This window comes from Protopterus annectens, chromosome 1.part1 (genome assembly GCF_019279795.1).
Source record: "Protopterus annectens isolate FY-2018-M chromosome 1.part1, PAN1.0, whole genome shotgun sequence".
Taxonomy (NCBI): Eukaryota; Metazoa; Chordata; order Ceratodontiformes; family Protopteridae; genus Protopterus; species Protopterus annectens.
In genome coordinates, this window is record NC_056726.1 from 1,131,329,847 (window position 1) to 1,131,348,681 (window position 18,835).

The 18,835-nt window shown below is 37.4% G+C and overlaps 1 protein-coding gene across 1 annotated transcript in view; it reads right to left on the reverse strand.

The window, feature by feature from the left end:
* Window positions 1-18,835, reverse strand: part of LOC122815703 (vomeronasal type-2 receptor 26-like) — a 241,340-nt gene that overhangs the window by 22,479 nt on the left and 200,026 nt on the right. The gene's annotated exons all lie outside the window — the stretch shown is intronic.

Below are 18,835 nucleotides of genomic sequence, written 5' to 3' on the forward strand. Positions count from 1 at the left end.
AAGCAGATTACTGGAGTAGCAATGAGGGCTGCTTGCGCCCTCATATATGCTAATTATGTAATGTCTTTTTGGGAACAGGAATATGTTTTTACCAGCAGATATAATAAGTTTATTCAACAATATACTCACTTTTTGGACGATATTTCTATAATATGGGAAGGAAGTCTTAAAAATTTGAAAGCATTTGTACAATACATTAACAACACTGCAGAGTTTCTTAAATTTACCCAGTAATTTAGTTATGTGGAACTATCTTATTTGGATGTTAAATTAAAGGTTGACAATGAAAGAAGCAGTTTATCATCTGGAATTTACAGGAAGGCCACCTTTTCAAATTCCTATTTAAATTACCAGAGCTGGCATTCTAGTCACCAGAAAAAAGCAATATTAAAAGGCCAAATGGTCAGAGCTGCCAGAATGGTAAAAGAACATCAGGAATTTAAGGAAGAGTTAGAGTTTATAATGAAAATTTTGTTAGAAGGAGGTACCCTGTTGCGTTGTGTGAATCTATTAAAGATGAAGTTATTCACAAAAGGACAAGTGGTATTTATGAGGCTATATTAAAAACGAACATGGAAGGGAATATGGGAAACATTTTGCAATTAAATAGTATAAGAAGAGATAGAAAACAAAAGAGCAATTATATTTTATAACAACATACAATTATGATACAGAATACATTGTAAACATTATACGGAAAAACTGGGGACAGTTAAAAATGGACAATAATGTTTGTAGTAAAATAGGGATGCCCCCCAAAAATGTGTTTAGAAAAGACAAAACCTTTAAAGATTTATTGGAGATGGACACTCTGTATAATAGTATTGGTACAAGTTGACAAAAGGGTAATTTTAAATGTGGCATATGTAGTTCATGCAGGTACATTTTAACTACTGGAAGTAAAATTGTTATAACGGAAGTGCCCATTAAGATCAGAGGACACTTCGATTGTTACAATAAAAATGAAGTTTATTTAGCAAAATGTGGTCAATGTTCCATATTTTATATAGGGAAAACATGTAGAAGTATATGAGAAAGAATTAGTGAACATGTTTTGGATATTAGGCATATGAAAAGTACCAATGCTTTAGCTAGACATATTGGGCAACATTCAGGACACGAATTTAAGTTTTGTGTTATCCAGCAAATCAAAAAGGACAACCAAGGTGGTATTTTTGACGTGCATTTAGATATTTGTGAAATTAAGTGGCAATTAAGGCTGAATGCCAACACTTCCTGGGTATAAATGAGAGTATTAGTATAGTTCCCATTTTGAAGTTAAATAACATTATAGGCTAAGGTGTTGGTAAAGTAGTGCCTTACAATCAATTATTTCAGAGTGAAACATTATAAGGAAGTTTTAATACAGCACCTTATAGCACACCTCAATTAAGGCTAAATATTGTGGGGTGATTTTTGATGGACCTAAGTTGAATTTAAAGTTTGTCTTAAAACCTTTTAACATTTTTGAGTTATATTTAATAAAATATAATGGTATCAAATGTATGAAATAATGTATTGATTTAATTGGACAGCATTATATGCTTTATATAGCATTATAGATTTATATTTTATACAATATAGAATATTTTATGTATTTAGGGAGTTTAATAGTTTAATACAACATTTTAGTATTTTTATGTAAAACTGAGAGATTATTTAAATATTTAATTGAATCACCATAGTTATTTATTTAATTAATCAATTAATTGAATATTTTAACTGAAGTGGGTGGGTATATAAGGAACTGTGTTCATATCGGAATACTTGTTCTGAAGAAGTCTATAAAATAGAGATGAAACCTAGGTAAACTTGTCATTCAATAAAGTAGAATATTGTCACATCATGATATCTGTGGTTCCTGTGGTTCCCTTTGTCGGAGTTGGTCCATTCTTCGTGTCTGAGGTTACTGGTCGAATTACCTGTCTTTAGAAATTTTATGTGTGTGCCACCTTATGTATATTTTATTTTGTCTTTGTACTTTTTTTATTACTAAGTAAACTCCATTTAATTATCATTAAGTTATTATGCCCAGTATTTGCTTTTTACAAATGTATTTATGCACTGTTGCTTTGCTGACAACAGAATAACCATTTACAATGAGGAAGAATAAACTGTAAGGGCCATGGCTTCAAGACTGCTTAGGCCGACTACCTATGAAAAAGATACCAGTTGGCAAAATCAAAGCATGCAAGTTACTGGAAGTCTCTGACATTCTTCAAACTGGTGGCAGTAATATCAGGCCCAAACAGAAAGCTGTGTGGAATTGGAAAATTCAACAGCCTTTCTTGGAAATTATGTGCAAATGTGTTTATGTGAAAAATACTTTGTATGAAAGGCAGCTACCGTGGATAGAGGGGCACTGGAAGACATTGGTTCATAGAGAGATTGGTGTTTCTCTGCAAGCGAATAGTATGCAGTCTAATGTGGCTATGGAGGATGGAGATACAGAACCAGAATAGTAGCTCATAATCCCTCTATGCTGTTAGTCCCAAGATGGTGGCATATCCAAACAATCCTGTCTTGATTTATAATTTACTGTGGAGTTAACTGTAAGAGAACTTTTATTTGAATTTATATTGTATTTGTTATCACTGTTTTTCCCTTTTTGCAGGCAGGAAGGGACTGCTTGTTAACAGGATTTATATTGATTTACTTTGAGTCATATTTTCTTGTTTTACCTTTAATTTCACTGCTGGTTGCTAGAAAGGGATATATTTTAGACGGGCAAGCTCTAGCCACCCCAAGGGGCCTGGGCAGCTTTACATTTGTACAGACTGCAGAAAGGAAAATCATGAATATTTCTAAACAATCCTATCTTGTTTTTTTTTTTTTTTTTGATTTATTTATTTTTATTGTTAAAAAGAAGTGTGACTGTGAATGATGTAAAGGAATAACAACTTTTGTCTGGCTTGTAGAACTTGTATGGTCAGAACAACTTACTGTACTTTATTATTTAGTTGCATATTGATGGTGTGATTTTTTTTTTGTCTTAGAAGTTGATTTAAGTTCTCTGAATTCTGTAGTTACTAATTTTGATTATTCTTTTCCTTTGCAACATTTTATTCATTCGGAGATGAATATTGATTCCTTAAATGAGTATGCAATTAATGATTTGCTAATGCACAAATATATTGTACAGTGTAATAAATGTTATGCATATTTAAAGGTAACAGCAGATAACACTGGTGAACTGTGTTCCTTGTCTCAAAAGTTGGAGGATTTGCTTACCATTGCTTACCATTGTTAGAAGTAAATCTAGACTTAATGATAATGATTGCACTTTTGCAATTGGCATGGCTTGGAGAACTGTTGTTTCATATATTAAAGACTAGACTGATGGACGAAATCAAGTTAGGCATAGAACAAATAGAACAGATTTAGGAAAAGATAGATCTATTTTCTGCAAAAATCATTCAACCCCTATGAAACCAGGCAATGCCAGTGACAAACTTTGGAATTCTGGATGCAAGTATTCAGCAATCTGAAGATCCAGTTTGTTTAGAAGGAAATAAAAAAAAGAAAGGAAGATATTCACAACAAATAACAAGGAAGAAAAATAAACAGATTAATGGCTGTAAAGGAAAGAGGATACATAATAAAAAGGACACTGCTTTGTAACACACAGGTGACAGGAAATGATATTTTTATATCAGAAAGTAACTTCTGATTGTTTCAGAATATATATTGGTACCTGTGTGAACAAAAAGCTGTTTGCTGGCTTTTGACATAAATTGGGTCTCTCTGACAGTTATATTCTTGTATGTTTTATGGCACAAGGTTTTTAAATGGTTACAAGTTATGTTTCCTGTAGAGTTTAATGTTAAAGTACTGTTTTCTCTCTCATTGGCATTGAATATTATTTTACTGTTTGGACGTATCTGACAGTTAAACTTTGCATTTGTTACTGTAAATAAGCAGATAGTTAAAGTGAGATCAGCAAACTGTATTGTGTAGTGTGCTGGGTGGGAAAATGTCAGTTTGAAGTCTAAGAAGAGAAGCTTTCTTACTTAGCTCATGACATCATGCATTCTATGCATGCAGATCAGATTACATTACAACTAATGTGTATATGCAAGCCTAATTGTGAATGTCAAGTCTCTGATTTGTTAATATAGCATAGTAGGCTTCTTTTACAAGAATTATGAGCTACACTGTCTGCAAACATATTCATGGTTCCCTTTTATAACAGTGACTATATTCTGTAATCAGATATATACAGAAATGTTATTTTTTCTTGTAAACTGTTAATTATTGCCATTATTTCTAGTGAAGGTGGTGGTGCTGCAGTAGTGTTGTCGCTTCACAGTAAGACGTTGTCCCATTCGATTCTCAGCTAGAGCGTCTTCTCTGTGGAGGCATGCATGAATGGGCGTGCCTTCATTGAAGGCTGTGCTTCAAGTCTGGCAAATCAGGACATAAAAATCTACTGCCAATCATTAGCGGACTGGAGTTCCGCTGTGGCAACCCCTAACCAGGATAAGCCGAAAGACACAACAACAACAACAACAACATACTGGAGTTTTTTTATAAATAAATCTTTATAAATAACTTTCTTATGCAGTTAGCAAGTGTTTAGTATAGGCTTATACATTTGCAGGAAATGCTTATGACTAATGGTAATAAGTATAAGGATCCTCAAACATATTACATCCTAGCAAATATATGTGTGAATAACTTTGAACTATAATTACTTTGCATTTAATATGTTGATTTCCTTATCGTATCCTAGATATTATTTATATTTCAGATGTCATGTTTTCAGTTATTATAAAGCCATGTCTTTTAGTATATTAGCAATTTATGACAGGGAAAGAGCTTAATAATATCTATGCCTTGTGATAACACAACAAGCAAGTTATGAGTTTCAGTATTGCCCTATTACTATGGTAGATATGTACAACTATCTCTATCTTAATTTTGTCTTTGAGTCATTCACTATTAATACCTGTTTTCCATAGTAAGTTTTATATAAATAATGGCTTTTACTAATTTTTGTCATTTTAACTGATGCCAGTTAATTATTATTGATTTTAATCAGTTATTAAAACATCTTCTATTCCAAAAGTTAAGGAGTTAATTAAGGACAAATATGTCTTATGGTATATTTCTAAAAAATCTATGTTAACATCTTTTGGGAATGACACACACTCACTATGTTCTAACATCCAATTCTCGTGAAGTTTTTATTTAGTGGGAGTTTGTCATGATAAGATTTATTCAGAAGGCAATCAAATGCAAATGCTAAATGATTCTTTGATTTGTTCTCCCATTTTGAAGTTTTTATTAGAACTAATAGAGATGACATGCTTAGGTACTTTGGGTAATCATTCAGATTGTTAATAAAGCTAATGTTTCCTTAGTGTATTAAGCACTAAATTCAGATTTTATATATCCTAATATGTCTCTTGATTCCTTAGTGAATAATTATTGTATAAATGTTTAATGTTTCTAAAAATAGTATATGTAACTCATCTCTAAAACCTAACTGGAATTAATATCCAATTAGTTGTTTATCACACTATTTTTCTCTTAATTTATAATATATTCTCCATTTTTACTTTGTTTTCATGGGCGCGAACCAACAAAGGTTGATGGTTGAGATAGGTAGTCTAGCAAATTTAGTTTTGTTTGCTAGACTATGAATGTATCTCATTCCATGTATAGGGTGTATTAAAGTTTATATCAGAGTGAAATATGCTAATTTTTTGTTATTTAACTGTTTTTCTAGTTTTGAAATGCCTGACAGAATTGTTTTACTTTTATCTTTCATGGGGAAGGTTATTTGGATTGAGATAAATAGAAATGCAACAATTGATATTCTATTATATTGTCTATTCAGGAAGAGTATTATGTATACAGGATTCTATTAATACAAATTATTTTATTATTTGTTATCTTTAAAGAATTCTGATATGGATTTAACGTTGATATCCTTAAATACTAATGGCTTAAACAACCCATATAAGATAACCAACCTAGTAAGGTATCTTAAACTAAACAAGGCTCAAGTAGTTTTTCTCCAAGAGACACACTTCAAAATAAATGACACATTTATGTGGGACCCTAAGGAATACACAATACTTGCTCAAACTTCTTATAAAAATAAGACCAGAGGAGTAACAATTCTATGGGAAAAGACTTTCTCAAATCTCCAAATCATTTACAAACATGTAGATAATGATGGAATCATGGCCTTAGTTATACTAATAATAGAATTTGGACCCTGATTAATTTATACTGGTTCCCAGGTATGCAGGTTGGTCTAGCTAAGAAACACTTAGACTTTATTACAACTACTTCTAAAGGTAATATTATACTAGGAGGTGCTTTCAATTGTATCACAGATATTACAAAAACTACCAATAGGAAATCTCCTAGACTATTTCCTCAGCCAGTTAAAAAATGGACACAAATGTTTAAATTAAAAGATACCTTTAATGCTTTGGGAACAAATTCTTTACTATTCTCACACCAGGACTATAGACATGATACCTAAACTAGAATAGATAAAATTTATATCTCACAAGATCTTTATTCTAAAATCTTGAATTTTTCAATACAACCTTGTCTCTTTTCAGATCATAATTCCCTGTTGTTAACAATACACTTGGAATTCAGTCAATTAGTTATTACTTCAAGGACTCCTTCATATATCACAAAAATTTAAGACTTTAAATCTTGGATAACTTCTGAACTTCAGCTTTTCTTAGAGATTAATTATAAACCTGAAGCAAACACAATTATGGTTTGAGATTCTCTTAACTCATTCACTCCAATAGAACTCCGGAAGTTTGCACTGTAACTTCCAGTGGGCGGTTTTGATAGAATCAAATTATGCCCTCATATTTTAAACATATGTTCTCTCTTGAACAATAGGTGTTATGAAAGAAGTATAAATGGCAAACTCTTCAGCAAAAACTACTTTTATAGTGGTAGTATTCTATAGGTTCTAGGTCTTAAACCAAATTTTATAAGTCACAATAAATACCAGTAACTGTAACATTTGTAATATTTTGTAAACAACTTACAATACCTCGGCAACCACTAAAGTTACACACCTGTCAGCAGCATTTTAATAGTTTATCTGTGAGCTTTCATATGAGGCTAAGCAGCTCTGTCTGTGTTTCTTGAGATATTTAGAAAAATGTGAACATTATACCTATATAAATTAATATCATAAAAAAACAGTTAATATCTATTTACTTGCACTAGACAGAGGTCAAATATTAATGCAGTTGTTTGCCATTGTGTAAGCTTTAAGATGAAATATTTTTTAAAACCTTGTGCGCAGCATGGTTTTGGAATTACTGTTGCAAATATGAACAAGCAGTATTTGATGCCTAGAGGCATCAGTAGGAGTTAATTGCATATGCACCTGGAGGCGTCACTTGGATTTAATGAGTTAAGGCCTATCTATATGGTAAAACCATTAGCTGGTACAAAAATAAAATTAAAGAATGGGACTCAGAGTTACAGCAACTCCAAAATCAAATATTATCTCTTAAATCTAATAAAAACTTAATTGCTACAGATAAAAAGAGGAAAATAGAAGAAGCAAATAAGATATACAATGCAATATTATCCCATAAAACTAATTTAGCTATGGAAAAACTGAAATTAAATTGTTATGCTGCCTCTTCTAAGCATCTTCATAACCTATCTATGAAAGTTAAGATACAATCAAAAAATAATAACATTGATAGTATCTTTCATGAAGGGAAAAGGGAAAAAGTCTCAGACATAGGGGACATTCTGGAGGCTTTAAATTATCATTATGCAGAGCATCATAAAGATAAAATAAGTACAAATGAATGTGAGAAGTTAGAGAATATCGTTCCCAACATAACAAGAATTCCTGAGGAATTTAAGTTAGATCTACAAAAACCTTTTTCTCAAAAGGAAATTATAGATGTGATTAAAGGAAGTAAGTCTAATAAAGCACCTGGAATAGATGGCTTAATTATTGAAATTTATTGATTGTTCCCTTCTTCAATAATCTCTCTCCTACATAAAACCTTTCTTGAAGTTCAAACATTAGCAAATGTTCCTCCTTCTTGGAGATATTCTCTAATTTCCCCTATATTAAAAGAGAATAAGGACCCTAATCATTGCTACTCATATAGACCAATTTCTTTGTTGAATAATGATTATAAACTACTTATGCCAATTATGGTCAATAGATTGAAAATACCCATCTCTAAAATAATTAATGAAGGCCAAACTGGTTTCATACATAACAAGCATACACAGGATAATATTAAAAGAGTATTAACTCTGATAGATTACCTCAATAGAGGAAATCATGAAGCATTGATAATAGGTCTAGATATTCAAAAGGCCATTGACTCCTTAAATTGCGGTTATTTATTTAAAGTCTTACAGTTATTTGATTTCCCCCCCTTTTTAAAACAATGATATAGAAGATCTATGAAAATAATGTAGCATATGTCAAATAAGGTCCCTTTACTTCCAAAGCAATCTAAATCACTAGAGGTACTAGACAAGGATGTCCCATGTTCCCTATCTTATTTGCTCTGGCCATAGAAATACTTGCCATACATAATAACCCAAAGATAAAAGGTATAAATATATATGACTATTATATTTCTAAAATAATGATATTTGCTGATGTTGTCTTTCTTACCTTACTCAACTTTAAGGAAGTGTTAGGTGAAGTAGACATAGTAACAACACATTTCCAAAAAAGCTCAGGACTCTCCTTCAACAAATCTAAATCAAAATATTTATTATTAAATAAAAAAAGAACATACAGGTTTCAGTTAATCATATTATTGGAAACCAAGTTTCAACTCTAGACTATTTAGGAATAGACCAAGGCAAGAATATAGAAGAAATCTTACAGCTTAACTATGCTAAAGCCATAGACTTACTCAAGACATTAATAAGCAAATGGAATAATTTTTATAACATTTGATGATAGGTTACAACTGATAAAAATGGTTTTGTTACCTAAAATAATATAATAACACAAGCCCTTATACTTCCACCAGGAAAGGAAATCCTTAAAGAAATCACTTCAATGTTGATGGAATTCCTATGGTACCCCTAAAGAAATAGAGTGGCATATTCTTATAATATCAGAAAATGGGAACAAGGGGGTTAACATTCCCATATATTGAAACTTATATAAAGACATCTATAATTAAAATAGTGATAAATTGGATAAATCCTAGATACTCTTCCAAATGGAAACAATTGCACTCCATTGTACTAATGAATGAAAATAGTTTATCACGGAATGCTTTGGTAACTGACAAAGATAACAAGATGTGACACTATTTAAGTTTAAATTTAGAGTATAGTACAATAAAATTAACTAAACTAACACTAATAAACAATATCTTGATGTGCTTAGAAAATTCATTAACACAGATTTAGATATAAAACTGTGGCATAGATTTTTAATACCATTTACTATTACAAGGGATTTCCCTGATAAAACACACAGAGAGATTTTTGGTTTATGAGAAAATAATAACCTATTTTGGTGGTTGCAATGTATTGAAACTAGCAAACTTTGAACACACAAAGTATATTGTCAACCTATGGCCTATCCCCTAATGACTGGTTGGTTCTTCAGAGTGTCACAGCATACACTAAGGATCTGTGTAGAATAATACATAACTCATCCTTCAAAACCATACCAAAAATTATAAACTGGATTTTTGGAATTCTATATAATAATATCAATGTTAAGAATGAATTATAATATCTATATAACACTTTAATTGTCTATAAGACAGCTCCTAAAGATTCTTACTGGCAATACCTAACTAAAGGGTTTCAAGTATAATTATCAATGGAAGATAAAACAAACATTTTATTTTCAGTTAAACTAACTTCTTATTCACAATTCTGGAGGATTTTTCATTGGAAATTTCTATACTGGTCCTTTCTGACACCTGAGAAACTGTCAAAAATGAACCCTTCAAACCTACAAGTTATGTTGGAGATGTCATCTCTCCACTAATGCTGACTGGTCTCATATTTTTATGCCTGTACTAATATTAAACCATATTGGAATAAGATTAACAAATTTCTTCTATACCGATATATTTGTTTTGACAAAGGGCCAGATTCACGAAGGCTTATATGGAGTCTAAGAGTAGAGTAAGACTCCACATAGCCAATATGTCTGCCGAGCGATCCAGGAACAGCTGGCAGGGGCATGCATGAGAGCTCCTAAAACTACTCTTGCACAGACAGTGTTAGGTTATGCAAATTACCTCATTTGCTGCTGAAAGCTATGCAAATGAGGTAAATTTGCAATCCACAAAACACTAACCTGTCCGAGTAAGAGTAGTGTTATTTGCAGAAATGTACTCAGTTGGTAACTGAATACCGTTCTGCAAATAGCAAAACGGAGCTATGACAGCTCCAAATAAAGGATGCATCCAGTTGAGGAAGCATGCCAATGGCCAAATATAAGGCTATTGGCATTTTTATCCGTTGCAAAATAATAAAAAATAAATTTTTTTCTATGATCGCCGATGTTTAAGTGTAGCGCAGCGCCGCACAAACGTGCGGCACTCTAAAAACCTGAAAAAAAAATAAAATAAAAGCCAGAAAGAGGCATGTTATTAAAAATAATATTCTGCAATGCAGGTGAATGGCAGACTGTAGACAACATGGCTACTGAGTAGTGGTTGCTAAGGGGGGAAGCTCAGTCTGAGAGAAGTAACCAAGCATTAGTAGGCAGTCCTATGCAAATGAGGATAAGGATAGTGAATCCCAATTTTCCCTGCCATGTGAACCATGTCCCTAGAGTGTAAGAGTAGGATTAGGGCAGTAACAGAGTAGAAAATAGGTGACATCATGAGGGGGAATGTATCAAAGACTGTAAGCTTATTGGAGCAGAGTGACATGTGTTTGCTATGAGTTACTCAGGACTGGAAGAGGCATGTTTACAGTTGTCTTAAATAAAACCCAGAAACTGAAGGTGTATGCCGTGGATATCACTAAAGTTTATTGCAAAGATGCTTACACTGTGTGCACGCATGTGCACGCCTGTAAACTCGTCTAAGCCTGTGTGCATGTGTGCACCCATCTAAGCCTGTGTAAGTGTGTCTAAGCCTGTGTGCATGCCTGTGCACCCGCATAAGCCTGTCTAGGCCTGTGTGCGCGCGTGTGTGTGCATGTGCGTGTGTTTGCATGTTGCTGCCCCCTGTGGAAACAGAAAGGGAAAAGGAAGGAAAAGAAAGTAGTAGGAAGTTAACCAAGGAGAACTAGCAGAGCTGCCAGGCGAAATCAAGCAGAATCAGCCAATTACACAGGCAGCACACTAGCCCAGCCCAGCATTTAAAAGTCTGCAAACAACATTCCTCTATGTTCTTCAGAGAAACACTGCAAACCTGCAGTATACAAAGAGAAGTGAAAACTTAAAAAGCTGAACTGAGAGCCAAAAATGTTAGGGGCTGCTATTGCTATTATAAGGCAACATGTGCAAGATGCTGAGGGTGGTGCCATTGTGAATGCTGCTGAGCAACCCACAGTGAGGCAACAGAGAAGACTGTACAGACCCAAGGTAACCTACCAGGAACTACATGAGCTGGAGATAGTGGAGTGCTATAGAGTGGACAGAGACCTCCTGCAGCAAATTGTTGAGCTGTGCAGGCCACACCTCACACACAGAACCAACAGAGGGGAACCCATCCCAGTGGAAACCAAGGTATGTGTTGGCCTAAGAATACTAGCAACAGGTACCTTCTAGAGACTGACTGGTGATATGATGGGGATTTTCACAGGCATCAGCATCCAGGATACTGCACCAGTTCCTGGATGCCATGTCAGTACATGTTGGTGATCATGTATATTTCTCCAATTCCCGTGAGGCACTGGCCAGCAATATGCATCTCTTACAGCAAATAGCAGAATATCCTGAGGTAGTGGGTGCAATTGACTGCACGCACATACACATCAAAGCACCAGCTGGTGAGCGGGGTAGGGCCTACATCAACCGCAAGGGCTTCCACTCCATCAACTGCCAGGTCATGTGCGATGCCCAGGGCATAATACTGAATGTGTGTGCTGGCTGTCCTGGAAGCTACCACGATTCCCATATCTGGCATATGACACAGCTGTACCAGACATTTACCAATGGGGACATCCCTAACGGTCACCTAGTGGGGGGTGCTGGATACACACTGGAGCCATGGCTGATGACACCCATCAGAAATGCACACACACCTGAACAAGAACACCATAATGAGGCACACGCACAAATGTGAAATGTAATCAAGAGTGTGTTTGGTATGCTCAAGTCAAGGTTCCGGTGCCTGGACACATCTGGTGGAGCCTTGCAGTACTCACCAACTACATGTACCCAGATTGTCATGGTATGTGCCATGCTACACGATATGATCCTGTGAAAACAGCTGCAGCAGGAACAGCATGGGGCAGGTTCACACCCTCCACCATTGCCAAGGCCTGCACAGGCACAGCTTGACTCGGATGAGGAACAAATTGAGCCTGCCCCAGTAGGCAGAAGGAGGTGTGACCAGTATGCCTTGGCCTTGGCAAAGAGGCAACACATAGCACATACACTGGCTCAGTAGGAACCCTGGGAATGCTACACCTCTCTCTGACCCACACATATAATAAAAGGGATGGCAGATGTGACACTACCTGTTATCAAACATGTATAGGGAGTGTACTATGTGTATCCAACATAGGCAGCCCTGCAGCACCACCTGAGGCATGATTGGCATGTTTTAAGCAATATAAAGCAGTGCTAAGCATCTTTTACCACTAATTAGTATATGTAAACAAAATTGCTCATGCTAACTAGTCCACATCAGGCAACATTGATTAATGTTGGCTAAAGTTGGCCAAAGTAAACCAAAGTTGAGCAAAGTCAGGTAAACATGCTCATATTTGCTTTACTGTTCCTTAAGCAGACAGGTCTGCCCAGCAGGAAAATAAAAAGCAGTGACAGGGCTTGAACCCAGAATACTGTACACTATAGTCACAGTACTGAATCACTAAGCCATGGCAGCATTCACTGGCACAGACACAGCAGAACAATCATACAGTAATGCAAACACAAAGAAATGCTGTACCATGCCCCTAAAAAGGCATATGGTTAACCTCCCCCACAGGCCTATGCAGACAGAGAACAGCAGGCCAGGCGGTGTGATGTGGGTTGTGTAGGCTATGAAGTCGCAATGTAATATATGTAACATTGGATGCTAACATCTGTAGTACAGTAGTATGCCTCAAGCCAGTATTATAGGCAACAGTACAGACTGAAATGGTGTACCTTACATAGCAGTGCATGCCTAGCAAATGTGTATAAGAGTCAGGTGAAACCCTCACCCTATGTACACCCACAGTAACAATGCATTGTGCCGCTGGGTAGAAATATACAAAGAATATCTGCCCCCCCTGTATTTAGAAATGGTGATAAGTCTATGCAAGATGTCTCATGGAAACCCTGCAGGCACAGCATGATCCCTGTTGATTTATGACACAAAGGTGAGTCGTGCTGTAAAAATGCAACTTGATTTTCCACACACATATAGTATAAATGTCTATACTGGCCGTGCTCACACACTTCAACAAATGTAGTAGATTTCATTCAGCATCACACTGAAAGGTAATATTGGGCATGCTCACACACTTAAATAAAAGAAGCAAATGTCAGGCAACAACATACTGAAAGGTCATACTGGGCATGCTCACACAGGCTAAATACGGAGGTGATAATAAGGGATCTAAGGACAAATGTGGGTAGTCATCACCACTTCCAGAAATACATTCACAAAGTGGTCAGGAAATCATGCTATGTGTTCTCACAAACTGCCAAGCTCTGTGCATGTAGGTCAAAGGAGCTTCCCTCTACTCATCAGTCATCAGACCTGTCAGAGGGTTCAACAACACACCTGCGATGAATCTGACTAGGCACCTTCAGCAACTGGAAAGACCATTGAAGTACCTCCACAAGGGGTTACTGGCCTGAAACAGTTGCCCCATGCAACAAGACTGAATTTAACCCAATCTGTACTCTGTTGCATACTGTGTACTCAGGAGATCTCTGCCCAACAGACAGGTCCATGTCATGGCAACACTCAGGTCTGTCCTGAGTTACAGCTCAATGGCACTAAATATACAGACCCAACTGATATTGCCAACATCCTGGTAGATAGGTTCAGTGTTAACTTTACCCCCCCCCCCCACTCACCCATGAAAGAGCACATCTCTATAATGGAAGATTGCAAAGTTGCTATCATCATGGCTGCACAGGTAAAGAACACTCTCCAAAGGCAGTATCACAGCAGCCATGGGGCTGGATGACCTCCCAGGCTGTGTTCTACACAAACTACAGAACAGACAGGTACCACACTGATGTACAATGTTCAGGCATAGCCTCACCTTAGGCCTTGTGGCTGCTGAATGGTGCACAGTGATGGTTATCCCACTACACAAGGGTGGAGACACCATGGACCCCAGGAACTACCAGCCCATTAGCCTGATGAGCCTGTTCTTCAAGGCCATGGAATGTATCATCATATAACTTATAAAACAATAGATTGGTAATCCCCAAACCCTGGACCACAACCATGTTGGTGTTGTAAAATGCAGATCATGTCCCCTAAACATGAGATATGACATTGAAGCAGTCACCAGAACTGTACACAAGGGTAAGGTGGTTAAAACAGCCTATGTAGATCCTGCCAAGGTGTACAACACCACCCCACACTCTGGAAATATAGATAAAACCAGTAAACTATGTATAAATTGCTATGTCACAAGATGGGTTGCCAACTGGCTTACTGACAGAGCACACACTGTGAAAGTAGCAGACTCAAAGTATGACTTTGGACCAGTGATGAGTGCAGTAACACAGGTTCCAGTCCTGGGTCTTGTCCTGTTTAGTATCTACTTCCCTGAAGTAAACATTAACATGGAAGGTCTGTGGCTACTGAAGTTTATAGATGACTGCAGACTATGAGCCATAATTGTAAACACTAAAGATGTGGACATCCTACAAAAGGGCCTCACTGAGACACATGGCTGTTGTCAAAGCCATGGGCTCAAGCTCAATGACAAAAGGTGCATTTGCATCCCCTTTGTTAATAGCTCTGTAGCCAAGAACTACAACATAGGCGGTAGTATACATAACACTGAAAGTGTGACAAGAGACCCTGTGTCACAGGTGGACAGTGGACACAACTGTGATAATCACATCCCCACATTAGTCAGGAAATCCTCCTATGTGGCACACCTCATCACAAAAGGTGTCTCATGCAGGATAGAAGAGGACATTGTTCCCCTCTACACATCACTCACTAGAACCCTCATAGAGTACAATGGCTCATTTGCTATGTACCTCACAAGACAACTACAACAACTGGAAAGCCTGCAGCAATACCTCACAAAGAGCATTAGCAGCCTGAAATACATGCCATACACAGACCATCTCAAAAGGCACCAGCCGTACGCCCTCGCATATCACCTAGCCAGAGATAATCTCTGCCTAACATACAAAGCTGTGTCAAACACAGAGCTGTTGGATATGCTTCACGTAAAACATTCACAATCCCTCTGATCTTCGGACCCAAAACCACAAGTGAAATACAAAAGGAAGGGCTGTATCCATTTACCTTATGGATACCCACACCTTCAGGTTAGTGGCACAGCATGAGGCCTTGCAGACCATGCAAGTACAAATAACATTGGACAAAGCTGCTTAACAGATTATAGCCTGCTACACATCACCTACCTCATCTCAGGAACCTCACTCAGTATTCCTGAGAACAGTGGGAAATATAAAGGTCCTATCAAATACCATTATATGAGGAGATTACAACTACCCAAACATTGATTGGCCAAATTACTCGTGTATAATGTCCCTTGCCCAATGTGTCCCATAGTTTAAAAAATCTAACACCCTGGAACAGCTGGTCACCATGGCCACTACAGTTGACAACATACTAGACCTGTTCATCATCAACATGGGGTACCAGTGTTCCACAACAGAGATAAACCCCTTGCTGGTAATATCAGATCATAAAGGAATCACACTGGACATCTACATCCCACCACCACCCCCAATTAATGAAACCACTGTGAAGACATTTTCCAAAGCAAACTGCACACTCCCCAAGACCAAAGGGGAAAGTTCCAAATGATGGTATACAATCTGGTGAATCATTTACAAGTACCTCCTATGAGCATCTACAGGGATGCATGGATAGACACATCCCAAATAAAACCAAGATGCACTCCTCAAAAATGAATAAACCAATCTGGTGGTCATTGCCCATAAATAAGCTAGACAACAGAAGGAGGAAACGAACACATGATAGAGCAAACTTCACAAAAGGAAAGGAATCACTGAACATTATTAGGGAGAAACAACGATCGCTCATAAAATAAGCAAAGGCCAGTTTCTAAAGACAAATTGCCAAGAAATGTAAGAATAACAACCGCAAAGCCTTTGTTAGCTATACCAAATATGTAGGTGGCAACCTCCATATATGCTGTTAGCTACTGACAAATGGCAAGAAATACACTGAACCAACTTACATTGCCCACATCCTGGGGGACAGGTTCAGTGCAAACTTCCAACCATCACCCCCAAAAGGGACTGTGTCCATCTCCAAAGAATGCAGAGCCCCATACTTCATGGACATGCAGGTAAAGACAGCCCTCTCCAAAGCTAAGAACACAGCATCAAGGGTGCTGTATGGTGTCCCAGGCTGCATCTCACACCATGCCCAAAAGGAACTACACCCTCACCTATATTCTCTGTCCAAACTCAATCGTAGTACAGGCTATGTACCCAAAGAATGGCATACACCAACAGTCATCCAGCCCCACAAAGGGTGTACTACAACAGAACCTGGAAACCATTGCTCGATATGTCTACTCAGCCTGGTCTGCAAAGCTATGGAGCAAATAGTCAGGGAACCCATAAACAGAGACATTGTGGACATCAAGACACTGGACTCTACTCAATTTGTCCTTGTTAAAGGCAGATCCTGCCTCCTAAACCTAGTTGACTTATTTGAAACAGTTAGCAAGGACATAGATGGATGTGAATGTATTTCACACAGCCCACCTTGACCTCACTAAGGACTTTCTACACCATTCCCCACTCTGTCATCATGGACAAGCTTACCAGCTTGAACAGTAACAGCTATGTCACAGGATGTGTGGGCAAGTGACTTAAAGATCAAACACACATGTTCAGAGTTGCAGGTGCCATGTCAGACAGACTCTAAACCAGTCACAAATGGCATCACACAGGTGTTGGTCCTGGGACACCACCTGTTCAGTAGATACTGCTCAGAGGTACAGGCAAGCACGGGAGGAGTATGGCTGAAGAGTTGTGCAGGTGATTGCTAACTGTGGTCCATAATTGACACTTAGGCTGGCACAGGTATCCTCCAGAAGGGACGTACACAGACAGATACCTGGTGTCAAAACAATGCCCTCAAGCAGACTGCCAAAGAATGCATAGCCATCCCCTTTGGATAAAACAAAGTGCACACATATTACAACATAGGTGGTAATGCAGTATGTACGGAGAAAGTCATTATGGCCCTGGGGACACAGGTAGATAGTAAACTCTCCTTTGATTATCACGGCCAAAGTGTTTAGACATTCCTTCTATGTAGCCCACCTAATGTCACCTACTGTAACCCACTTTGTCTAGTCTGATGATATCACCATCCTACAAATATACCTGTGGAAAGGTGAACTTCACAGTAATGTGTATAGCATGTTGTGTTAATGCGTACTCCTGTAGTATCATAAAGTCGTTAGGTAGGGCTTGAATCCTGCACTTGCCAATTGTGTGTGTGTTTGTCTGTGTGTGATCTCCTTGGAGAGGAGCAACCTTTTTGGAGAGTAGTAAAACACCTTAAAAGTGGTATACTTATCTTTGTCAAGTCTGATGATGTCACCATCCTACAAATACACATGTGGAAAGGAAAACATCCAGTAATGTGTATAGCATGTTGTGTTAATGTGTACTGTTTTCTTATCATAAAGTAGTTAGGTCGGGGTTTGAGTCCTGCACTTGGTGTGTGTGTGTGACAATGTGTTGTGGGTTTTGCCTTTACTACTGTATGACTTATCAGTATGACAACAGTATGTGCATTGCACATGTGAAGTAGCTGTGTGGCAAATGCATATATGTACATGTGACCTACATTATTGCATGTGTGAGAACCCTGCTTTCTCCATGAACACATCTGTCATCTTTTGCAGAGTGTGCTGCTGCTTTCCAGACCTTAAGTCACATCTGTATGCTTCTGACAAGGCCAGACACTGCAGTTATCCCTGGCCTAGGTAATCTGTGTCACATACACTCATTACGGTTTCTGTAGAATTGTGTGAGTGAGGGTTTATAGGCGAGGTATATTCCAGACCTGTTCAAATGCAGCAACGTCTGTCAATGATGGCCATTCATTATAGGTATACAACAACCTTTGTGGATATGCATGCAGATCCCTCATTGCTTATGTGATACACCGAGGGATTTCAAAATACCTTTGTAAATGTGATTATCAAAGGAGAGATGATGTAACACTTGGCTGCATGTACACATCGGTACCTGTTCATCATGTTGGTGGCTACTACCTATGTGGTACTGTGGGGATACTATGTTTCGTAAATGTGGATGACTATGCTTTGGTTGCCTTATGGCTTTACAGCATGGGTTTGACAACAGGTGTCTGTATGATACCCATGTGGAGGATGTGTGTGTCATCTGGAGAATGCCTTATAAGCCACAGTATGGATTAGCAGACATGGATGGATATATCCCTACCTTGATTGCTTGTACCTAAGATAGCTATATGCC